Raw genomic sequence first — 26799 nt, forward strand, 5'->3', positions numbered from 1 at the left:
GTTCTGGGACAGACAAGAAAGTTAGAGTATACACCCCAGCCTTTTTCTCAGGCTTCAAAACACGAGCTCCAAAGTGAAAAAGAGAAAGATAGAAGAGCAAGAGGAAGGGTATTCAGAGCTTGCCCTTTCGCAAGAAAGACAGCCAGGTGTGAGGGAACTTGGGGACTTTTTGCCAGAACTGTTTTTGCACACGGCTCTGGTGCCCTTTGGTTTGGTGGCTGCTGGGTGGTTCACAGTCAGAGTTGTGCTTAAGTCTGTCACTCTTCAAAACACAGAAATCACCTTACGATTCATTGATAGGGAAATTATCAAAGTTGAGGTAATTTATGAACTTTATGAGTTCATTATCAACCTAATAACAAAATTTTTAAGTGTATGTTCCATCAAAATCCACAACCTTATTTAAAACATATTTTCTCCATAAACATTCTGGCATCTTTTACAAATCTCTTTTGAATTTATTCTGAGTAATTTACTCTAAGTTAACTTCTTACGTTCTACATACCAAACAGGCTTCTAACTCAGCTATAGTCTGCATGGATGAATTTTAGAACAAATCTGATGGATTATGTTATGACCACAAGCTTCTCAACTCTTGGGAGTTTTGAGGCAATTGAAATAGAAAAGAGATTTTTAGCATGAAGCAACTTGGGAGATTTCATCAGTTGTATAAAATTTAGAAGGTCAAGGAAAGAAAATGTTCACATTCCTGTCTCAGGGAATTTTGTATTTAAAGTAAATTGAACGCCCCAATGCTACAAATATGTCTTCTTTTCCTTGTGCTGGCCCTATGTCCAGTGCTGTGGCACTCCACTTAAAGAAGGTGACCAAAAACCAACTTGTCCAGGACTTAACACATCAGTTAGAATCTAAGATTCACAAAGTCATCACTACTTTAAAAAACTCCAACTTCTATAAACTTTACACATCACAAGATAATCAAAACAGAAGTTATTCTAAATGCTTAGGACAAAAGAAAGAAGGAAAAAGGCAAAATTTGTTAATGCATGTTTCTTCTAACTTAGGGCTGTTGGTAGCTTCTCAGTGGTACCAGCTATCTATTGGACAACAATGCCATGGAACTGTCAACTGTTAAAGCTCTGACTGCTCATGGCAACAACAAAGGAGTGAGAGAGGAGATCAAAAGGTGCCGTGGCTTTGTAGGGGCTTGTTTGGGACACAGCTGTTGCCTTTAGCAACACAAGCCACAGAGTCAACCTTGGAGTGACTGGGGAAGGGGGAGGGGTGTGGCAATGTCTCATGGCTTTTCCAAGGCCATTAACTGGGAGCAGCCAGAAATCAAACCAGTACCCACCTGGGATGCTGACACTGCAGGTGGCAGCTATACACACTATGCCACAGCGCCAGCCCCAATGCAGTCTCAAAAAAACCAGACCACTCTCAAGAACCCCAGACCTCAGTTCTTAAGATGTCAGCCTGCTGCTTCCTCATCTATCAGCAGAGTGAACTTCTCTTGCCTTGACCCTCAAACCCTGTTCTCGTTATTTTAATCTGGCAGTGGAAACAGAGACAGAACTTTCAGTAATATCCCCAGGGTTTTAAAAGTCATCGTCATCATAGATGTGAAGTTGCATGTCAAAGGCCTCTTGGCTGCAGTTTTCATCAAGAGGGAGAAATATTTGAGGAAGTTCCCAGCTACACAAATGAGGGATCAATGGTAACAGGTACCTCTGAGTGCAGAGACATGGACAGGACCCTTATCATTGGATGTGCATTGGGTGATGTTAATGCAGTGAAGAGTGGCTGGGTCAGTCACCAATTTGTCTTTGGATCTTGTGTCAAAAAAAAATAATAACGGTGTCCTCCTGGCAGGGTACAGCCACTTCAGTGGCTGGCTGGTTAAGGTACACTCATGCCGTGTCTCTCTAAGCTGTGTTGCTGGTGAATGGAGTGGATGGGGTGCCAGGCTCTGTGTTTGCCAGGCCCAGGCTTGTGCCCTGGGAACAACAGCAGCTGTTTCTCCAGGCTGGAGCAGAGGTCAGGGAGAGGACTATCAGAGAGGGTGTGGCTCCTCAGCGTGGTCACGATCTCGCCATGGCACACCTGCACAGCCAGTGCTGGCTGGGGGAAGGTGAGCGCCAGCAGATTCTCCTAGGAGCTCTCGGCCTCCTGGCATCGTAGGGCAGCACTACTGAGATCCCTGAGAACTCAAGGCTGCTACCCTCACCCACCAAGGCCAGCGGGTTAGACGGGTGCAGCATCCCCAGCAAGCCCATGCTGCCCGTGTGCTCCTGGTGCGGCTGCCCCTCTCCAGCAATGGCTCCACACTGTAGATGTGCACACCTGTCTCCACAGCACAGCAAAAGCAGCTTTGATTTTGGTTGAAATGCAAGCTCCTTGCTCCTCCAAATGGCAGCTGAGTCATGGGCCAGGATTACTCCCTTGATCTCCAAGCACCCATGACCCCCAAAATCTATTCTCAGGGCCACCCATGGCCCAGGTTCCTCAAGTTCCAGGCTTGGGCAGTTATCTCCAGTATTTACTTCCTTGCTCCAACCTCACACAATTCACTAGTGTAACTCTAGCACTAGAGAAAGCTCTGGCACCATTAGCCCTCTTAGATGCTGCTACAGACTGAATGTTTAGGCATCCCCAAATTCATACGCTGAAGCCTGAATCTCCTACCTAACGCTATGTGGAGGTGGGGCCCTTGGGCTGTAACTAGGTTTCAGTGATGTCATAAGAGTAGAACCTTCACAAGTGGAACTGAGCCCTTAAAGAAGGGACCCCAGAGCCTCCCTCCCCCTTCATATTCTCTCTCTCTCTCTTTCAATCTCTGTCTCTCCTCTCTCTCTCCTCTCCTCTGTTTTCCATGTGAGGACCCAGCAAAAAGGCAGCCATTGTCGAACCAGGAAGAGCCCTCATCAGGCTGCTGGGACTTTGATGCTGGACATCCCATCCTCTAGAAACGTGAGTAGTAAATGCTTGTTGTTTAAACCTCCCAGTCTATGGTACCCAAACTACCCTGAGGCTAACCCTTTAGCTCTCTTTCTAATGTTCTTTCTCCCGGTCCCCACCCTAAAAATCCACTGTTTTGCTATTACCCACCGTGGACTTTTGTCGTTTTATAGAATGGAGTCTTCACAGCTTCATGAATCATAGATAAAGGCCAGCTGGATCTATAACTAAGCTTATTATAGTTTTGTCTTATGATAAGGGTGAGCGATGACCATGTGGTGTCAGGATTGTCTCAGGGATTATTTGAGAACATTCTCAAAGACCCATCATAACCCTGTGACCCGTCACTTGTTGTTTAGAGAAAGGTGTTAAGAACATGTCAGGCTCACCAAGGCGAGTTTCAGAAAAGGCATACACTACACTTTCTCTCAGGTGACACTTGTCCAACTGCATCTCAGCAAAGTCATATTTTTAATGACTTTTGGTCATTTTGCACGTTAATAATCTTTTATTAAAAAAAAAACACATTTATTTGAAAGGCACAATGAGAAATGGAGAGATCCATCCATCTACTCTCCACTAGTTCACTTCTCAAATGCCTGCAACAGGGACTAGATTAGGCCAAAAACAGGAGTCCAGAACTCCCTCCAGGTCTCCCACTTGGGTGGTGAGAACTCAAGTATTTGCTGCCTTCCCAGGCACATAACCAGGCATCTGAATACAAAATGGAGGAGCCAGGACTCAAACCAGCTCTGTGATATGGTATGCGAGCATCTCAGGTAGCGCTTCAACCAGCTGCACCGCAATGACCTACCCCTTCATTAAACTTTTAACAAATAATATGTACTATGGGAAATAAAAATGTTGAAAAGTTTTGTTATAGAAAAAAATTCAAAATTTATGACTAAAATATGGGTCCATTCATGTATAATTACCATTAGGAAGGCATTGCTCTTTAGAAAATGCACTTCTAATCCCTGATTCCTGAAATGACACAAGTATTTATACTTTTTTCAAATGTTTTTATAAGTGAAAATTCCTGCATTATCAAAGTGTCAATGTATTTTTTTTTCATGCTAAGAAAGACATGGGGAAATATGATTGTCCTAGATCTCAAACAAGAGAAGACATGAAACAAATGGAAAAAAAAAGGGCAGAGGTAATGCCAAAAGTAAACCCTAACAGCATTACATATTTTACATTTATTGGCTATAGCTGTAGAAAAATATTACAATTACACATACTATTTATATCATATTATCATGATTTTTTAAAAAGGGAAAATATAGGATACAAACATTAGCAATATTTTATTTAGACAAATGATTTATTTAGCAAAATTCACTCAATCCAAAATGATTTGGCTCATTCTAGATACTGTAAAAACAAATACAATTTAGAAATATTTTTCATGAAATTTTGCATAAAGTCAGCATCTGATTTTTAAGTGAAAGTGTTCCCACATTGCCATTATGTTCTAAGGTAATATTAAAAGTGGCTGTAAGATTAATGCAATGTTAAGTCTATCTGTTTGCTTTTCTGATTATGGCTTTTGGTTTCCAAGAAGACCATCAGAATAACCTTTCAATTAAGTATCTGTAACTTTATTAAGCCTACTTCAGAAGGGGGAAAAAATGTCACCTTGACAGAAGACACTTAATGTCTCAGAGAAAGGGAAGGAATTTTTAGGGTCATGATGCTATTTTAAAGAAACTATCTGATTATGTGAGGAAGATTCTGTGATTAATATTTTACAATTGATGAACATAAGTAAGCAGACGTCTCAAAGTAAACCTTGATTAGTTCACTGTTTTTGTGAGAAGGGAACTGTTTGCTGGCATGAGTAACCCATTATGGTGATGAGAGGTATTTGACCATAGATCTTCAAAATATGAACCAGCCATTCCATTGCCTTTTCCAAACTCTTCCTGGGAAAATTTGGCTAGTGCTATTTCTTACCAAAGGTCCCTGGGAGTTATATGAGTGGAGATGAGAACCTCCCTTGCTAGCTGCAATTTGATGAAAAGATCTGGGTTTTGGACTCTGCCCTGAGATAAAGTTTGCCACCTAAAATGTTTCATGGAGATTCTGTCCACTTACCTCATGAAATCGTCTGTTTCATGCAAGGGTTTCTAAAGTAAGGTGGGTAGACTCCAAAGAAAACTGCACAAATCCAACAGTCAGCTTACAATATGTTTTTGCCAAATCATAAGCAAATTGTAGATCTGTATGGACATTATTTCTTTTTTTAAAGATTTATTTATTTATTTATTTATTTGAAAGTCAGACTTACACAGAGGGAGAAGGAGAGATAAAGAGAGAGAGAGACAGAGAGAGAGAGAGAGAGAGAGAGAGGTCTTCCATCCACTGGTTCACTCCCCCAGTTGTCCACAACATCCAGAGTTGTGCCGATCTGAAGCCAGGAGCCAGGAGCTTCTTCTGGATTTCCCATGTGGGTGCAGGGGTCCAAGGACTTGGTCCATCTTCTACTGCTTTCCCAGGCCATAGTAGAGAGCTGCATTGGAAGCAGAGCAGCCAGGACTCAAACCAGTGCCCATATGGGATGCCAGTACTGCAGGAGGCAGCTTTACCTGCTACACCACAGTGCGAGCCTTGACATCATTTTAAAGAGTAACTGAGGGCAAAAAACATTTGAAGTACAGACCTTGGAGGTAACAAATATTGTTATTAACAATCTGGACCCTCAAAACAACACAAGGAAACAGCACACTGCCAAATAACCATTGACTTGAAGAAGAAATTACAAAGGAAATTAGAGAAACCTTGAAATGATTTAGCATGAAAACAAAGGGTACCAAAATGTATTGGCTGAAATGAAATCACACTTCAAATGGGAGTTTGTAGCGTAAGTACCTGCATTAAAAGTATGGTTTGAATGGGATACGGCTTCTAAGTCCATGCAGACATTCTTTCTCAAAGTCAGAAGTTGATGGTACTAGGAGGGTGGAAAGCTAATCTGATGATAGTGCTTGGGAGATGAGCCTAGTGGGAGGTCCTTGGGTCATGTGGGTGTGACTTCACCAGGTAATTCTCCCAAGAGGGTTGTTTACACAACCTGGAGTTGGCACTAGCTGTTCTCTCTGACTGCTGGCTTGCCATGTGATTCTTCTCTGCACACTCCACATTGCCATCCTCCAGCCTCACCAGACAGGTACCCAACCAATGGGGGCCACCCTCTCTTAGACTTGAACCTCTAAAATCATAAGCCAAAGTAAACCTGCCAACTTCATAGGTAGCATGTCTTACATATTTCCCTGTTGTAACAAAAAGTGACCAGTACAGTTATGGAGAAGTAATGGAGCATATCAACAACCTAAATTCTGCTCTATGACGCTGCAAGAAGAGCAACTAAACCTATAGAAACCAAAAGAATCAGGGGGCAGTACTACAAAGGGACGGCAAGCAACATGTCAGATAACTAAGATGAAATGGACAAATTCCGAGAAAGGTGCAACTCCTCAAGGTGACAGAGAAGAAATAAAATATCTGAATATGCCTATAACAAAGAAATTAAATTTGTAATTTTAAAACTTCACACACACATAAACTCAGATTCAGTTGGCTTTATTGCTCAATTACATCAAATATTTACAGGAGAATCAGTGCCAGTCATCCACAAAAAGTAGAGGAGCAAACACTTTCAAATTCATTCTATGAAGCAAGTATTATCTTAACACCAAAATCAAAGAAATCACAAGAAAACTATGGAACAATATCTTCTATGAATGTACATGCAAAAGTTCTCAAGAAGTTCTCAAAAAATACTTCCAGAACAAATCCAATACCATATAACAATAATTATACTATATTCCAAGTGGAAATTTCTCCAAGAATTCAAGATTGGGATAAATACCTCCATGTATTCTATTTCTCATGTATTCATTGGAAAGCAATTCATATAAGAAAATACAAAAATCATGTGAGAATTTGAATTGATGCAGAAAAATTATTTGACAAAAATCTACCATCACTTAACAACAGGGGAAAAAAACAAACTAAACAAACTAGGAATAGAAAGGAACTTCCTCAATCTTGATAAAGTACAGCTACAAAAACACCACAGCTAACATCCCAGGTTATGGTGGAAAGTTGATAGCTTTCTCCTAGGATCAGGTCCTAGACAAAGATGCTCACTCTCTTCATGTCTATTCAACAACGTGCTGAATGTTTTGGTTTGGGAAATTTGGTAACTATTTTAAAATAAGAAGTATGCCATAATAAAAATAAAGCTGTATCTATATGTAGGTGACATGGTCCTGTCCACTTAAACAGTATCAAAATTAAGTAGTTTGAGCAAGATTGCAAGGTGCGCTGGTAGACTGAGTAAAGTCCCCTCCCCCTGGGTGCCTATGTCCTCAGAACGTGTGGATGTATTATCTGCATGATGAAAGAGATGGGCATCTGTGATTATGTGAAGAGTTTGGAGATGGACTATTACCCTGGATTATCCAGATGGGTCCGGTGTCATCACAAGGGTCTTTATATGAGTAACGTAAGGGGGTCAGTTAGAGGGAAGATGTGAGGACAGGAGCAAAATCTTACAGAAGAGAAGATGTTATGTTGCTAATGGAAAATTTGGAGAAAGGGACCATGAGCTAAGGAATACAGGTGGCCTCTAGAATCTGGAAGAGGTGGGGAAAGAGATCCTCTCTAGAGCTTCCAGAGAGAACGCACTGCAAAATTACAGGACAGATCCATCTCAGACGTCCAACTTCCAGAACTGTAAAAGACTAAAATTTGTATAGCTTTAAGCTTGAAGTTTTTGGTAAGTTATTGTAACTCCAGTGAAAAAGAAATACATGAACATGTGATCAGTATACAAAAGTCAGTTTTGCTTCCATATACCAGCAATCAACAATCTAAAAATGAAGTTAAGAAGACAGTTCCATTCACAATAGCATCAAAAGAATAAAATACATAGGGGTAAATCCAATAAAATAAATTGAAAACATATACTCCCCAAACTCAAAGACATCACTGAAATAATGAAAGGAGAACTAAAGAAATGGAGAGAGAGTTCATGTTCAAGAATCAGACAACTTTATTATTCCTAACATGGTAATCCTTCTCGAGTTGTAAATTTTTGATTTTCTGATCACCATTGACAACACAAATGGCTAATTTGAAGAAACTGAAGCTGAGCCTAAATTTCTGTGGAAATGCAGGAGACACATTATAGCCAAAACAGTCTTGTGAAAGAACAAAGTTAGATGACTCATACTTCCTGATATCAAAACTTATAACCAAGCTGCAGAAATCAAGACTGTGTAGTAGTAGCACAGGACAGACATCTAGACAACTGAATGGGACTGAGATTCCAGAAAGAATTCCTCACATGTAAGGCCAGTTGATTTTGACAAGGGTATCAAGACAAATCAGTGAAGAAGTGATATTCTTTTCAGTAATGGCTGTAGGCTGAGTGGCCAAATGAACCACTTCATCACACTACACACACATTTTTGGTTTAGGAAAAAAATGAAAATAATATCTCCAATTATGAACACTTACATCAAAACATTGGAGTAGATTTTTTATGACATTGGGTTAAGCAAAGCTTTCCCAAAACCTTATTACACCAGAATCACAAATCATGAAAGAAAAAATAAGATAAAATCATCAAAATTTTTCAAAAAAATTGTGCTTTAAAGGATGCTTAAAGAAAATGAAAAGAATCCAGAGTATGAGGAAAATATTTTTAAAATGTGCCAAGAGATATTTACCTAGAATATACAAAAATTTATTATGACTAAATTTTTAAAAAATGTGCCAATGATATGATTAGATATTTTTCAAAGAAGACAGACAAATGGCCAGTAAGCACAACATCATTATCCATCAATCGAGTTTGAATTAAAATCACAGAAAGGTACCACTTCACACTCACTGATATGATTATAAAAGTCTCAAATATAAACAAGTGTTGGCAAAAATGTAGAGAAACTGGAACTCATACACTGCTGATGAGAATGGTGTTAGTTGTTCAAAATGTAAAATATAAAGCTTTTATATTATCTATCAGTTCCACTCCTAGGGATATATCTTAGTATTCTAAGAGAAATCAAAATGTATGGTCACACCAAAACTGGTTCCTAAGTCAGCTATTTTTCATAATAGCCCCAAAGTGGAAACAACTTAAATGTTCTCTGATGAATGGACAAATGAAATGTAGTATGCAACCATAAATTGTAATAAAATCAAGCTATAAAGAGGAAGGAAGCATTAATGCATCCTACACCATGGATGAAACTTAAAAGTATTACTCTGAGGCTGGCATTGTGGCACAGTGAGTTAAGCCTGCTGCCTGCAATGCCAGAATCCTATGTAGGCATTGGTTCATGTCCCAGCTGCTCCACTTCTGATCCAGTGCCCTGCTAATAACCTGGGAAAAGCAGTTGAGGAGGCCCAAGTGTTTGGGACCCTGCCAGCCTTGTGGGAGACCCAGAAGAAACTCCTGGTTCCTTGCTTTGGCCTAGCCCAGCCCAGGCCCTTGAAGGAGTGAACCAGTGGATAGAAGATCTTTCTCTCTTTAATTGTCTCTCTTTCTCTGTGTCTCTGTCTCTCACTCTTTCTTTCTGACTCTCTGTGTGTGTGTGCATGTGCATATCTTGAAAATAAATAGGTAAAATTTTCAGAAACATAATAAAGTTGCAGTTGACATTCTCTGGTACCACAAAGCCATCATCTTGAAAAGTGCCTGAATTTTGCTCCTGATATTTGAAGCCAGATTTTTCTCCACACATATTTTCTTTTAATTCTGGAGTCAGTTGCTGGCATTTGATCACAAACCTCTTTGAACTTGGCATCAGGGATGCTGTGAATCTAGAATCCTTGGAGACCACCATACAGAATGACGCCGAGTCAGAGAAGGTGCGTTAGCCTCCATGGTGCCTCTTCTCTGTTTAAGATTCTGTTGTTTAAGTGGTACCTTCTTAGAGAACGTTGGAGAACCAAAGTGCTGTTTCCATCTTTTGCCTTTCATTATTGAGGTTCATAATGAAATATTTGTTTTTTTCCCAAAAACACCGAAACTGTAACCCCAGAAGCGCACCTCCCCTCCTCTGTAGTACATCAGCAAGCTCTCGAGACTGAAATGAGTTATGCCATTTGTAGTACTTTTGCTTCCAGCAGAGGTGAGTTGAGTTCTGTTACAGCATATTCTGTCTGACAGCTTTCCAGGCAAGACATTGGACACAATTCATCAACAGACATGAGTTATTCTAGGTTTTCTGGGAAGGAGAACTCTGATAAGTCTTTTTGGAGACTAGATGGTTCTTGGGCAGAGTCTAAGCAGTCATGAGTTACCCTGACTCCCAGTGATGGAAGAAGACCAGCAGGATTCAATGAACTACAGAAATGAACAGAAATATGTGAGAGAGGAAGTAGTGGAATACCATGAGATAAATCTACCTGCTGAAAAGATGTTGCATATGACAAAGTTTGCATAGCATGAGAGATGTCTTGCTCCGTTTTATGTGACTCTCAGAGAATACTATCAACTAGATAATTTACAAAGAACAGAAGTTTAGTCTCGCCATTCTGGAAGCTGACAAGTCCAAGGTCAAGGCACTGACATCTGGTGAGGGCTTTCTTGCTCCATGTTCACATGGCAGTAGGTGGAAAGGCAAGGGGAACAAGCCAAGTCCTCGAAGCCTCTTTTTTAAAAAGCAGTGCTCATGGCTGCATCACCACTTTCGAACACCACCACGTTAGTAACACCTGGAATATAAAGAGGACGCTTTCAGACCACGACCAGGACTGTTAAGTGTAAGGAAGACTTTAAAACCAGGAAGTGGCCAAATGCCTGCACTCGCTTCGCCAGCCCTTCTATTAAGCTTCTGCAAGCCAGCGGTTATTGCTCCTGAATCAACAGAACCGCTGTGTGAGCTGGATGTCTCCCAGGAGGACAACACAGCACCCCAGGAGCTTTTCCAGCCTGCTGGGGGGCACCAAGGAAATGCCGCTACCAATAAGAGTGGATATTTTGCACCTCCACAGTGACATGTAAGATATCAAGTCTCCACACTGTTATGCACCCTTATCTGTGTCTCTATGGCAACTGATGTGATGACAACAGGGCAGACCCCTGGCTGATAGCTTTTTCTGCTGGTCAGGGTGCCCAAAGACTGCTACATTTTCAGCTCCTCAGTGGGCCCAGAAACTGATACAACTCTGCTCTGTACCTCCTTGGTACAGTGCCTGCCACTGCTATCTGTAAAGCCTGTGAGAAACTGAGGACAGAGCTGGGTGTGGACCTAGCTTGTTGGTGGCCTCAAGCAAGCGGGTGCATTTCCTGTGTACGCTCACCCACTGCTGTGAGAAGGCTAGAGAAATCTGAGATCAGGGTGCTCGACAACAAATAGTGTAAGAAAATGATTGGAACATTTAAATATCATTTCTTCAGGCAATGGGAGAATTATTATTACCTAATGCATGATCTCTCCAAGTAAAAATTCACTTAAACATGTCTTAAATGTAGACTATTTCAATGGTCTCTGATTCTTAACCACCATTACTTATTTATAGTTACCTATAATGTATTTTGCAACCATTAAGAAGCTCCTTATATAACTTATGACCCTGCTGTGATACCTAATATTCCATGATTTTATTACAATTATTTATAAATAATAATCTTGGATCAGAAAACTGTGTGATATCACTAAATCAGTTCAATGGTCAAACTTACAAATATATCTAATTTGCTAAAATCTTTCATCTGTAAATGCATGTAAATTTGAAAGAATTAGGGCTAAGTAAGGGAAAGTAGTTTTTTTTTAAGTTTTATTTATTTATTTATTTATTTGAAAGGCAGAGTTACAGATCTTCTTCCAGGTCTCCCATGCGGGTGCAGGGGCCCAAGCACTTGGACCATCTTTTACTGCTTTCCCAGGCCATTAGCGGGGAGCTGGATCAGAAGTGGAGCAGCCAGGACTTGAACTGGCACCCATATGGGATGCTGGTGCTGCAGGTGGAGGCTTAATCTACTTCACCACAGCACTGGCCCCATGACTTCTCAATCATTTCACACAAGCTGTATCAGTCTTCCTAGATTGATTGAATAACACTAAGAGTATAACAGCATTTAACTTTTCTTGAGATTTATTTATTTTACTTGAAAGAGATACAGAGGGAGATATTTTCCATCTGCTGGTTCACTCCCCAGGTGGTCACAACAGTCAGGGCTGAGCCAGGCTGAAATCAGGAGATAGGAGTTTCATCTGGGTCTCCCACATGGGTGGCAGGGGCCCAAACACTTGGTGCATCTTCTGTTGCTTTCCCCAGGCCATTAACAGGGAGCTGAATCTGAAATGGAACAGCTGGGACAAAAAAAACATGCTTATATGAGAAGCCGGCATTGCAGGTAGCAGATTTACCCACTGTGCCACAATGCCTGCCCTGGAATTTTTTAGTTTTTAATGCTTACCAGAGTGAAGTATAGTAGATTATTTAAATGCAGTATGCTGAGAAAGGATTCAGTAGTCACCTCCAAATGAAAATTGCATCATTGCGATATGGACAATAAAATTATAATTACTAAAGTCAGTTGCCATTTGGAAAACAAATGTGGACTTTAATTGTTTAAGAGTGACAGAATAAACGTTCATTTAGATTTAGATCTGAAAAACCAATTATGCTATCTATTTTAAAATAAGATTGGGGGCCAGTGCTGTGGTGCAGCTGGTAAAGCCACTACTTTTTTTTTTTTTTAACTTTTATTTAATGAATATAAATTTCCAAAGTACAGCTTATGGATTACAATGGCTTCCCCTCCCATAACTTCCCTCCCACCTGCAACCCTCCCCTTTCCCGCTCCCTCTCCCCTTCCATTCACATCAAGATTCATTTTCAATTCTCTTCATATGCAGAAGATCAATTTAGCATATATTAAGTAAAGATTTCAACAGTTTGCACCCACATAGAAACACAAAGTGACTGTTTGAGTACTAGTTATAGCATTAAATCACAATGTACAGCACATTAAGGACAGAGATCCTACATGAGGAGTAAGTGCACAGTGACTCCTGTTGTTGACTTAACAAATTGACACTCTTGTTTATGGCATCAGTAATCACCCTAGGCTCTAGCAATGAGTTGCCAAGGCTATGGAAGCCTTTTGAGTTCACCGACTCTGATCACATTTAGACAAGGCCATGGTCAAAGTGGAGGTTCTCTCCTCCCTTCAGAGAAAGGTACCTCCTTCTTTGATGACCTGTTTTTTCCACTGGGATCTCACTCGCGGAGATCTTTGATTTAGGTTTTGTTGTTGTGTTTTTTTGTTTTGTTTTGTTTTGTTTTGTTTTGCCAGAGTGTCTTGGCTTTCCATGCCTGAAATACTCTCATGGGCTTTTCAGCCAGATCCGCATGCCTTAAGGGCTGATTCTGAGGCTAGAGTGCTGCTTAGGACATCTGCTGTGTATCTCGCTTCCCATGTTGGATTGTTCTCTCCCTTTTTTATTCTATTGGTTAGTATTTGCAGACACTATTTTTGTTTATGTGATCCCTTTGGTTCTTAGTCCTATCATTATGATCAATTGTGAACAGAAATTGATCACTGGGACTAGTGAGATGGCATTGGTACATGCCACCTTGATGGGATTGAATTGGAATCCCCTGGTATGTTTCTAACTCTACCGTTTGAGGTAAGTCAGCTTGAGCATGTCCCAAATTGTACATCTCCTCCCTCTCTTATTCCCACTCTTATATTTAACAGGGATCACTTTTCAGTTAAGTTTCAACACTTAAGAATAACTGTGTATTAATTACAGAATTCAGCTAATAGTATTAAGTAGAACAAACAAAAAAATACTGAGAGAGAGCATACTGACTTTCAAATAAATAAATAAATATTTAAAAAAATAAAATAAGAAAATACTAACTAGGCAGGTGGTAATCCCAGATTTACTCTAAGAAATTTACTCTAAGAAATTTATGGGGCATTTACATGACTGCTCTGCATTTCTAGAATGCAACGAATTCTTGTTACTTCTTTTTTTCAGCAACAACAAGAGGGTCACCAGAGTCACTGTCACCCTTCCAGGTTTGTATCCATTCCTTGTCCTCTTTGTTTGATAATAGCTTTGAATTCACTGCTTTTCTGCATGAGTGCACAAATCAAAAATAATTTTTCAAAAGGCATAAGAAGAGAGACCTTAGGCTAATGGAGATGCAGACAGCACAGGGAATTTTTTAAATTCTACTTAACCTATAAACTGGTTGCATACATGGAAAGTGAGACAGTTCCTTCCAAGACAAATTTGAGAAGTTGCTTGAAAAGTGCCTGTGACATGGAGTCTGATTGAGCACGGCTCACAGAGTGCATCTTTGCCCAGACCGGAAGAACCCAAGAGCTGGTATGATTCGTCCACCTCATCTCATAGAAACAAGGAAATGGCCAAGAGAAGGTCCAGGTCTACCCAGCTAACCACACCATTCTTGGGTGATGGAGTTGGAAAAATCATCCAGTTCCTGTCTGGGACAGTGCTGGCCACTCTCCTGTGGATGTTAGAGGGAGAGTTCATGTCATGTGCGTTTTCCTGAAGGAACCTGATGTTTCTGTGAAATTGCATTACAGAACACTTCTGTGAGAGGGGCGAACTGGTCACAGAAATATCTCCTGTAATTTCTTTTTTTTAAAAGATTTATTCATTTTTTTGAAAGAGTTACACAGAGATAGAAGAAGAGGCAGAGAGAGAGAGAAGAGAGAAGTCTTCCATCCTCTGGTTCACTCCCCAACTGGCCGTGATGGGTGGAGCTGTGCCAATCCAAAGCCAAGAGCCAGGAGCTTCCTCTGGGTCTTCCACCCTGGTGCAGGGGCCCAAGGACTTGGGCCATCCTGCACTGCTTTCCCAGGCCACAGCAGAGAACTGGATCAGAAGTGGAGCAGTCAGGTCTCAAACCATTTGGGATGCCAGCACTGCAGGCAGCAGCTTTACCCGCTATGCTACAGCATCGGCCTCTTCTTTAATTTCTGAGCCACTTGTGAAGAGGCATGAAATGAATAAACAGAGAGAGAGAGAGAGAGAGAAAGAAACTTTGAAAGCTAGACCTATAATATTGTTAATATAATTATATTTTTGAATAGGTAATAGCATATAATTTAAAAATCAAAGCAATATAAAGTAGCACATCACTTAGTGGCAGGAGTATATTCTGACACATGCAATGATTTTGTCATTGTGCAAGCATCATGGACTAGACTTACACAAACTAAGGCCACCACATCACCAGACAATATAATCTTATGGGGCTGTTGTCTATATGCAGCCCATCTGTCCATCTGTGAGAGAAAGTTTGCATAGTGTGTAATTGCAAATTCACAAATTGACAAACTTGGCCTTTGCTTTTATAACTTCTGAAGTTGCGACCAGAGCTAGAAAGACCTCCTAATATTCCAAGGTACCAATGATTCATTAGTGTGCTATTGGTATTTTTATAATTTCATATTTCTGCATATCTGACTTGAGAAAGCTATCAGCACCACATTCTAGATCCCTACGTGTTAAGCTTCTGTTCCTGACCTTTTCTTGTGTCCCCATGATCTGGCTATGCATGGGTAACTGCCATTCTGTTCCATCTTTGAATATTTTTGTGTGCCAAAGATGGCCCCTCCCAATGCTCTATATTTTCAGATATTTTCTGATTTTTCTTATTATATATTTCATTGACGACTTAAAATTAGATTGCATTAGTTGCATTCCTGTCTTATTCTTAACAGATATTTCCCCTACAAAGAAAATGCTGAGGAGGCCATGTTTAGTCTAATGGTTAAGATGCCCACGTCAAGGCTGGCACCATATGGGAGCCGGTTTGAGTCCCCTCTGTTCCACTTAAAATTCAGCTCCCTTCTAATGCGCTTGGGAAAGCAGTGGAAGATAGCCTAAGTCCTTGGGCCCTGCACCCACGTGGGAAACCTGGAAGAAGCACCTGGCTCTTGGCTTCAGATTGGCCCAACTCTAGCTGTTGTGGATATTTGGGGAGTTAACCAGTGGATGGAAGTCTCACTGAGACTGAGATGTAACTCTGCTTTCGAATAAATAAATCTTTAAACAAAAAAATACTCTTAGCTCTAGGTTGAGCAAACATTTTAAAAAAAATGCCTGTGTCCCACATTGGAGAATTCAATACCTGGCTTTGACTCCTGATTCCAACTCCCTGCTGATTCAGACTGTGGCAGGTAGTGGTGATGGCTCAAGTATTTAGGCTCCTGCCACCCACACGGGAGACATAGATTGCTTTCTCAGATCCTGGCTTTGGCCAAAGCGCATCCCTGTCATTGCTGACATTTGGGGAGTGAACCAACAGCTAGGAGGGCTCTCTTTGCCTCTCAAAAATGTTGATTTGGAGGTTAAATTACCAAGTTAAATATCCATCAGTCAATAATTTTAAAATGGTGCCTTAACTATGAAAATGCTTTTGGTTTTTCTATAGAGCCAGTGATTTAAATTGTTCTCCCCATGGAACTATTCAATGATTCATATAATTTAATTATATTATGGATTTCCTGTGAAGAATGATTGTAGTAATACTGGAATAAAATCTACTGGATCGTAATATATCATGATTTGTGCAAAGGATTTTCTTTCCTTTTTTAAACAGGGACTTTTGAAATGCTATTTCAAAAAGTGATATATAATTCTCTTTACTGTAGAATATTTTTCAAATTTATCTACTTTAAACTTCACTTGAAACATTTCTCAAAAAATTAATAGGAATTACATACTATTATAGTATTAATCATTTTGTGACTATTTTAAAATTTGCTTTATATGAGTGAAGTTGAAAACCTTTTCATTAGATTATTGTTTACAGCCCTTGCCTATTATTCTACTGGTCTATTGGCCTTTTACTTTTTATTTGTTGGACTCTATTCAGTAGAGCCACTAAGCCTTTGACTATAATGCATAGTAAAATGAGTTCTCCAAAGAAAATTTAAAAACTGAAAACACTAAAAAAAAAAAGAGTTTCCTTTTGTAAATCTCTAGAACATCTTAAATAGCGTTGGAATTATCTTCTTTGAAAATTTTGGTATTTATCACTTGTGAAAATCTTAGTCCAATTTTTGCTTCAGGACAGAGGGAGTATCTCTGAAAACTTTCATTTTTACATCTTATGAAAAAAGTCTTAACTTTTTCTATTTCCATGGAAATTCACTATTTTTAATTTAGAATTTCAAATCTATTTCATGGCTATGCAAAATGGCTTTGTGATTTTTAAAAAATATTTTCCTGTGTTTCTGTGATTATCTTGAGTGTAATTTCTTGTTTTGTGAACTTAGACTTTTTGCACTGATCAGATTTGATGATGGTATATAAATTTTTATTTAACTTTTTCCACAATTTCAGCTTTGGGAGTTGGCATTTGACCTTGCAGTTCAGACACCTGAGCCCCCCAGGAGAGTACTTGGGTAGGATTCCCAGCTCTGTCTCCTGACTCCTGATTCCTGCTAGTGCCCATCTTTGGAAGTAGCAGTGGTGGTTCCTGACTCTCATGTGAGAGGTCTAAATTGCTTCTTGGCTTCCAGCTTTGGCCTTGGCTGTTGCAGGCATTTGAAGAGTGAATCAGGCCAACGCCACAGCTCACTAGGCTAATCCTCCGCCTTGCGGCGCCGGCACACCGGGTTCTAGTCCCAGTCGGGGCACCGGATTCTGTCCTGGTTGCCCCTCTTCCAGACCAGCTCTCCTCTGTGGCTAGGGAGTGCGGTGGAGGATGGCCCAAGTACTTGGGCCCTGTACCCAATGGGAGACCAGGATAAGTACCTGGCTCCTGCCATCGGATCAGCGCGGTGCGCCGGCCACAGCGCACAGGCCACAGTGGCCATTGGAGTGTGAACCAAAGGCAAAGGAAGACCTTTCTCTCTCTCTCTCGCTGTCCACTCTGCCTGTCAAAAAAAAAAAAAAAAAAAAAAGAAGAGTGACTCAGAGGGAAGTTCTCTTTCTTTCTCTCTGTCTCTGCCTCTCAAGCGAATAAGCAAATACCTTCTCATCTCAAGTGTTGATTGATTGTTTTTAATGTTTGTGCTGTGAACAATGAATTTCTTTTTTATTTTTCAAAAATTATTTTTCTCTTGCATGTATTTACATTACCGTATTTTAGTAATATATTTAATCAAGTGCCTAGGTTATTTTCTTAAAAATACATAAGTATTTAAGAAAATTTTTTGAATGTCACTTTAATCTTCACCATGGGTTTGTTAGATGTTTTAGTTACTGTCATTTTCTAAAAGTTCAGTGTTTACTTTTTTATTTTATTTTTTTATATTTATTTTTTGGTTCCATTTGACACAAGTATAACTTACTATAATTTTTTCAAATTTTAGCCAAAATGACATTTTAAAAATTTAATAATTAAATTCAGCTTCATTATTGACATAACAGAATGCAGACCATATTTTTTCTAGTTTGTTTTACAATGAATAAAGATGTTTTCATGTTCTTTTTTTTTTTTTGACAGGCAGAGTGGACAGTGAGAGAGAAAGAGAGAAAGGTCTTCCTTTGCCGTTGCTTCACCCTCCAGTAGCCGCCGCGGCCAGTGCGCTGCGGCCGGATCCGAAGGCAGGAGCCAGGTGCTTCTCCTGGTCTCCCATGGGGTGCAGGGCCCAAGGACTTGGGCCATCCTCCACTGCACTCCCTGGCCACAGCAGAGAGCTGGCCTAGAAGAGGGGCAACCGGGACAGAATCTGGCACCGCGACCGGGACTAGAACCCGGTGTGCCGGCGCCGCAAGGCGGAGGATTAGCCTAGTGAGCCGCGGCTCTGGCCAATGTTCTAATATAAGTTTAATTATATCTTCTATATTATTACCTCTTTTTCAGCTACTTGCAAAAAATTTTTGATTCTATAAATATCACTATATAAAATACATTACTGTTATTTGCTGCACAATATTCAAAACTGTTGGATCTTCATTATATGAATTGTACATGTTGGTATAATACCTCATTTCTTTAATTACTTTTTTCTCTGAATTATACCTTGACTTATAAAATTCCAATATATTCTCTCCCTTAATTTTCATTTTCCTTGTGTGCACACACATACACACACACACACTCATACATCTATTTTCAAACATTCTGAATCACCTGGTTTTAGATGTGCATCTTAAAGTACAACAGAGTGTAATTTTGCTTTGTGATCCTGTCTGATTCTTTTCATGGGTTAAATTAAGGCCATTTGCATGCCTTGATATGGCAGATTTACTTGTCCATAAATGTACTACTTAGTACTACCTGCATTGGTCATTGGTTTTATATACTAAAAAGGTCTTTCCCTATGTTGTCTTCTTTTTATTTTTTGTTCTAATTTAGAAAGGTTTCTAATTTTTGTTCTTGTGACTTACTTTTACACCTTTAAGTAATACCCTACATTTCTAATTTCATTGGATATAATATATTTGTTCTTTATTAACAGCAACAATAAAATCAGATAGTCATAGATTCTCCCCTACACCATTACCTTTGTGGTCTTATGTTGAAATTCTATTACTTGATTACATAGGTTTAGAGGGTTCCCTTTGGCTCCCAGCTATAATACATGAAGCATTGACATGCTTATCCTACTTTCCAATGCCTGCCTCTTTCATTTGTATTTGATTAGTTGTTTTATTTGTGCATTGTCAGAATATATGGGCTCTGGATTCTGCTCTATGCACCTCTACTGTAGAAGGACATGCAGTGTTTGGTAGCCTCCAAAACACTACCAGGCAGCCGCATAACACAGACTGCACAACAGGAAGGCTCTCGAGTGCAATTAAGTCATTTGGATTCCATGTTAATTCAGTTACTTTCAAACACACAGTGAGAAACTAGAGGACTTCATACAAGGTGCCAGAAGGCCAAGACCCCAAGTTTGTGCGACCTCTGCTTGTGTATGCCAAGCAGTCCAGGCTGTGTTGCCTCTAATAACTCCTGAACAGTTCAGCTGATTTCTTCTTTCTCTTTTGTAAATCTCCTCCTCCAGGGACCAGGGGTTTTATGGCCAACTCTACTTGAGGGGAAGGAGATGGCCCATTTTGGAGTCTGTATCACTGACTGGGACGTGTTCTGAGAACTGCATCTTTAGGCAGTCTCATTGTTGTGCAAACATCCTCAAGTACACTTTCACAACCCCAGAACAGTCACTCACTCATCATCACCTACTGATCTAACCAAGAGTCAAGGTAGGCACAAGCAGTATGAGGCTGCCGCTAGCATAACACAGCAGATGGTTTTATAACAACCCTTTTTTAAATAGTTGGAAGGAGGAGAATCTAAAATAATAATACGAGGTATAATATATAGTAGCAAATATATTAGCCTGTAAGAATCATTAATGATCACTATCAATAATATTCTGTGCATCACTGCTAGGAGCTGTACTTTACACAACTGATAGCTCTGTAGTTGATTTACGACAGCATCACCACATACATGTATGAGGAATGCAGTAAACAAGGGTGTCACGATGACTATACATCACTGGCAGTTGCTGATGTCATAACCTCATGGGTTATGTCCATTATAACTTCATGGAACAGCCATTCCGTATTCACTTAGTCCTTGGCTGAAGGGATTGTTCAGCGCATGGCTGTCCTTGGTGGCTGCACGTGTCCTGAAGACCTCAGCTCTCTGATGGGCGAAGAAAACTCTAATTTTGTGACTCATCCGTTTTTTGTTGTTGTTAACAAGCTACCTACCTTCCTACTGATTTCCTATGTCTATACACAAGAGGAAACTGTAGTTACTTTTACCATGGAAGTTTTCCTATTTTAAATATAGGAACATATACAAAATATTTAAATTATTATAACAGTTTACATTTTCTGTTCTTAATTTTCTTTCCTCTTCCCAATATCCCCTCAGCCTCACCCCTCAAACAATGCAACATCAGAAATGAAACACTTTCAAAGTTTGTCTTGAACGGGTGTAAAAGAAAAGCCAGATAGTCTGTGGCTGCTTTCATCATTTGTACAGAATGATATGGTGCCAAATAGACACAGTAATAGAAACTTCTGGGTAAAGTTATAGAAATAGAGTTAATATTGATGCTGTACCTCAAAGTCTGAACTAATAGTAATTCAAGATAGACACAATCATTTTCTACAATTTCCCTAATAGAGTCTTTACAATGAAAGCGCTCTTTGGCATGAGCAGGTATGGATTTATGAGGGGTACAAAAAGAATGACAAATGATGCAAGGATCAGCCAGGTGATGAAAGAACACCACTAAATTATTAATTTATGTTCTAAGATATACAGAGACAGTCTCACACACATTCAATCTACCAAAAAGGAAACAGCCTTTGCTTTGCTGCATACTACTGTGAAACTAATATTTGCATAGATTATTCACATTAACAAGATAGGACATGAATAGTTTTTATATTGGCATAAAAGGCATGCAATGTTTTTACATTTTATGCCAATATAAGTTTTGTTTATTGAAGTATGATACATAAAAATGTTCATATTTTATGCATAAAATGTGAAGTAGCAAAATCCCCCTAAGTGTTTCTAAATAAATGTATCATTTCAAAGCCAGCAGGTTGAGTGAATAGTGAGTGCTATGTAGACTACTGCCACAGAAAAACAGTGCTTGGATTGGGAAAAGAGCACCTTAGGATTCCTATTGGGAAATTTAACTTTAATTATTACATTTTGAGGATTGGTTTAAACTACATTCACAAGTGATGTTAGTCAGTGGTTTTCTTTTTTGTGATTTATTTGGTTAGCTTTGGTATCAGGAAAACACAGCTCAGAATGAGTAGGGAAGCATTCCTTCCTATTTGGGGGTAGAGTGAGGGGGGACAGAATTGCCACTGTTTCTTCCCAAAATATTTGCAAAAATAAAGCAGCAAAGACCAATAGGCCTAGGCTATTTGTTGTGAGAAATGTTAAAATCACTAATTAGGGGCCGGGGTTGTGGCACAGGCACCAGTTCCAGTCCTGGTTGCTCTGCTTTAGATCCAGCTGCCTGCTAATGTGCTTAAGACAGCAGCTGAAGATGACCCAAGTACATGGGCTCCTGATGGCTATGAGGCAGACCAAGATGGAGTTCCTGGCGCCTGGCTCCAGCCTGGCCCACCCTGGGTCATTCTGCACATTTGAAGAATAAAGATCTCTCTGGGTATTTGTCTCTGCATCTCTTTGTCAGTCTTCCAAATAAATTAATAAATATTTTTTTAAAAACCAGTAATTGGCAGGCACCGTGGCTCACTAGGCTAATCCTCCGCCTGCGGCGCCAGCACTCCAGATTCTAGTCCAAGTTGGGGCACCGAATTCTGTCCCGGTTGCCCCCCTTCCAGGCCAGCTCTCTGCTGTGGCCCGGGAGTGCAGTGGAGGATGGCCCAAGTGCTTGGGCCCTGCACCCCATGGGAGACCAGGAGAAGCACCTGGCTCCTGCCTTCTGATCAGCGCGGTGCACCGGCTGCAGCTCTCCGGCCGCAGCAGCCATTGGGGAGTGAACCAACGGAAAAGGAAGACCTTTCTCTCTGTCTCTCTGTCTCTCTCACTGTCTAACTCTGCCTGTCAAAAAAAAAAAAAAAAAAAAACAACCTGGTAATTTTCCTCCTTTGTATTCACTTACGTCAGATGTCAGTTGTGATGCCTCCTTTTCATCTCTAATTTTAATCATTTGAGTTTTTTCTCTTTTTTCTTTGTTAGTCTGGCTAGAGGTTTATCTTTTGTTTATCTTCTCAAAAAACCAACTTTTTGTTTTGTTGACCTTTTGTATTTTTTTTAGTTTTAATTTCATTTATTTCTATTCCAATACTTATTATTTTCACCTCCTGTTGATTTTGGGTTTGGTTTGTTATTGTTGCCTTTTTCATTTTTTTGTCTTCAAGATGCATCATTAGGTCTTTAATTTTAGACATTTTAGACACTGGTCTTTAATTTTAGACATTTCTCTCTTTTTTTAATATAAGCACTTAATGCTATAAAATTCCCTTTTAAGCCCATGAGAGCATTTCAGGCATGGAAAGCCAAGACACTGTGGCAAAAAAAATTACCTAAATGAAAGATCTCTGTGAGTGAGATACCGGTGGAAAGAAGGGGCCATTAAAGAGGGAGGTACCTTTCTCTGAAGGAAGGAGAGAACTTTCACTTTGACTATGGCTTTGTCTAAATAAGGTTGGAGTTTGTGAATTCAAGTGGCTTCCAGAGCCTTGGCAGCTCATGACAAGAGCCTTGGGTGATCACTGACATCATAAATAAGAGTGTCAATTGTTAAATCAGTAAGAGTCACTGAGTTCTTCTCCCCATGTAGGAACTCTGCCCTTAATGAATTGTACTATGAGAATTAATGGTAAAACTAGTCTTCAAACAGCACTTTATGCTTTTTGTGTCTGTGTGGGTGCAAACTGTTGAAATCTTTACTTAGTATAGTGTTGATCTTCTGTATATAAAGATAATTAAAAATAAACCTTAATGAAGAATAGGATGGGAGAGGGAGAGGGAGATGGGATGGTTTGGGGGTGACATGGAGGGAATGGGGGGATGAACTGCTATAATCCAAAAATTGTACTTATGAAATTTATGTTTATTAAATAAAATCCCTCTATAAAAAACAATTAGAGCATAAGAATTAATTTCTTGAGATTTTGCTTTTTAGGACATATATGCTTTACACAATCATGGTAAGCACTTTCTGAAACAAGTATACAATGTTATAAAATACAATTATTCTAGTACTTCAGAGTAATTTTTAAAAATCTATCTCATTAATTTTTTTCTCAAGCATTTAGTGAGTTTAATTCTTATTTTATGATATTGAAAAATGAGATCCATGGGGAATTTTCTTTCATAAATAATTAAAATATCCTGTGAAAGATTATTATATTCATTACTACCTTCTGAAAAAAATGAAATTCCCTTTTAATACTGCTTTTGCTGTATCCTATAGATTTTGATATGTTATGTTTTCATTTTCACTTATTTCAAGAAAGTTTTTTATTTCTTTTTTACTTTCTTCAGTGAAACATTAATCATTCAGAGCATGTTGTTTAATTCCCAAGTATTTATGAGTATTCCCTTGTTCTTTTTATTGTTGATTTCTAGTTTCTTTTTTCCTTTATGGTCTGAGAAGATACATGATATGATTTCAGTCTTTTTTAAATTTGCCGAGACTTGGTTTCTGGTCTATCCTAGAAAATGTCTGACATGCTGATGAGAAGAATATATATTCATAACTGTTGAGTGAAATGTCCTATAAATTTGTGTTAGGTCCATTTTCTTGGTAGTAGGTTTCAATTCTGATGTGTTTATATTGATTTTCTGTCTGAAAGATCAGTGCATTGACTATATTGTGGGGTGTTGAAGTCACCTATTTTTATTGTATTGGAGTCTATCTCTCCTTTTAGGTCTAATAGTATTTGCTGTATATATCTGCATATATATATATTTATGATTGTTATGTCTTCTTCCAGAATATAAACATTTATCAAAATAATGTCCTTCTTGATCTCTTTTCAGGTTTTTGATTTAAAGTTTGCTTTATCATTGGTCTGTTGTATCTTTTTCCAACCCTTCACTTTCCGTCTGTGTGTATCTTTATTTGTGAAGTAAGCTGCTTGTAGGCAGCATATAGTGGGTTCTTGGATTTTTATCCATTCAGCCAACCTGAGTCTTTTGGTTAGGTAATTTAATCCATATTCATTCAAAGTTAGCATTAATAGATAAGAACTAAGACCTGTAATTGTGTTGATTGGATAATGATCCTACCTGCTCTGTTAGTGAAACTGAATGTGACATGTGCTTCATGTTCAATTCTAAAGCAGGACACCCTTAAGATTATCTTGTCAGGTTGGTGTGGTGATTGCTTATCTGGAAAATACTTTCTTTTTTAAAGGCTAACTTATCTAAATATAATATTCTCAATTGGATTTTTTTTTCTTTTAAGACCTTGCACATATCATCCTATTCTTTTCTGGCCTGTAGATTTCCAGTGAGAAGTCTGATGTCAACCTAATTGGTTTTCCTTTGTATGCAACTTGATGCTTTTCTCTAATTGTCTTTAAGATTCCTTTTTCATCTTTTGCTTTTGAAAATTTGATGACAATACACCTTGGAGAAGACTGTTTTTGGTTGAGCTGGCTCAGGATTTTTTGAGCTTCTTGTATCTGGATGTTCATGTCTCTTTCAAGACCTTGGAGATTTTCAACTAGCATTTCATTTAACAGGTTATCAACACCCTTTTCCTTTTCTTCTCCTTCAGGAATACCTATGATATGAATATTTAGTCATTTAATGGTATCTCATATCTGCTGTTGAAGCTCTCAATTTTATTTTTTATTTCACTGACTGTGGTTTCATCTCCAAAATTTCTATTTGGTTCTTCTTCATGAATTCTATCTCCTTAGAAATATTTTCATTCGTATCAGTCATTGATCTCATTTCTTTAATCTATCTGTATTCTCTTGCATCTCATTGAGTTTCTTTACAAACATTATTTTGAATTCCATATCTGTCATTTTATATATTTCCTTCAGTTCAGGATCTAATTCTCAAGGATCATTGCGTTCTTTTGCAGGCAGCATGCTAGGGGCCAGCACTGTTGCGTAGTGGGTAAAGTCACTGCCTGCAGTGCTGATGTCCCATATGGGTGCTTGCTTGAATCACTGCTACTACATTTCTGATCCAGCTCTCTGCTATGGTCTGGGGAAGCGGTGGAAGATGTCCCCAAGTCTTTGGGTCCCTGCACCTGCATAAAAGACCCAGAAGAGGTTCATGGATCCAGGCTTCAGATTGGTGCAGCTACAGCCATTGCAGCCATCTGGGGAGTGAACCAGCAAATGGAAGATTTTCTCTCCTCCTCTCCCTCTCCCTCTCCCTCTCCCTCTCCCTCTCCCTCTCCCTCTCCCCTTCCCTCTGTCTGCCTTTGCTTCTGCATCTCTGTGACTCTGCCTTTCAAATAAATAATCTTTAAAAAAAAAAAAAGGTGTCATGCTACTTTGCTTCTTCATGTTTCTTGTGTCCATAGATTAATGTCTGTCCATCTAGTGTACTCATCCCCTCTTCTTTATGGATTAGATTTTATTGTAGAATAGTTTATGGTTTAGCTAGGATGCAGGGTCTCACCTCAGCTGCTGCTCTTCTGATCCAGCTCTCTGTTATGGTCTGGGAAAGCAGTAGAAAGTGGCCTAAGTGCTTGGGCCTCTGCACCCACATGGGAGACCTGGAAGAAGTTCCTGGATCCTGGCTTCAGATCGGCTCAGCTCCAGTCATCACAGTCATTTAGGGAGTGAACCACTGGATGGAAGACCTTTATCTATCTCTGTCTCTCCCTCCTTCTAACTCTTTCTTTCAAATAAATAAAATAAATCTTAAAAACAGAAGTACGGCTTTAAGAAATTAGTATGAAGAACTGTATGCTAATAAACAGGAAAACTTTGACAAAATGGATTAATTCCTGGATTTTATAACCTACTATGATTAAATCAAAAAGATATATGCAACCTAAATATACCCATATCAAGCAATGAGGTTGAAGCAGTAATCTAAAGTCTTCCATGAAGGAAAAGTCCAGGACATGATGGCTTTACTACTGAATTCTACAAAACATTCACAGAGGAGGTAACTCCAATACTCTTCAAACTGTTTCAAAATATTGAGTAGGATGGAACTCTGACAAACTCATTTGATGAGGACACCATTACTTTGATACTCAAACCAAAGACACAACACAAGAAGGAAACTATAGACCTTTATCCTTAATGAACGTACATACAAAGATTCTCAACAAAATCCTAGCAAATCGAATCCAAAACCACATCAAAAAGATCATGATCTAATGGGATTTATCCCAGAAACGTAAGGGTGGTTCAACGCTCACCAATCAATAAAGAAAGACCTGAGGCCATCACGTAGGGGCCATTCTCTGGATGA

The 26799-nt window shown here is 39.3% G+C and overlaps 1 long non-coding RNA gene and 1 pseudogene across 2 annotated transcripts in view; one reads left to right on the forward strand and one right to left on the reverse strand.

The window, feature by feature from the left end:
- Positions 1-776: 776 nt before the first annotated feature.
- LOC127491970 (WD repeat domain phosphoinositide-interacting protein 4 pseudogene) lies at positions 777-2687 on the reverse strand (annotated as a pseudogene).
- Positions 2688-2733: 46 nt separating this feature from the next.
- LOC127492039 (uncharacterized) overlaps positions 2734-26799 on the forward strand; it is a 38508-nt gene continuing 14442 nt past the window's right edge. For both annotated transcript variants that reach the window (XR_011378667.1, XR_011378666.1), the window contains exons 1-2: positions 2734-2931; positions 13938-13978. This is a non-coding gene — a long non-coding RNA (uncharacterized lncRNA). The remainder of the gene's footprint in view (positions 2932-13937; positions 13979-26799) is intronic.

This window comes from Oryctolagus cuniculus, chromosome 9 (assembly GCF_964237555.1).
Source record: "Oryctolagus cuniculus chromosome 9, mOryCun1.1, whole genome shotgun sequence".
Taxonomy (NCBI): Eukaryota; Metazoa; Chordata; class Mammalia; order Lagomorpha; family Leporidae; genus Oryctolagus; species Oryctolagus cuniculus.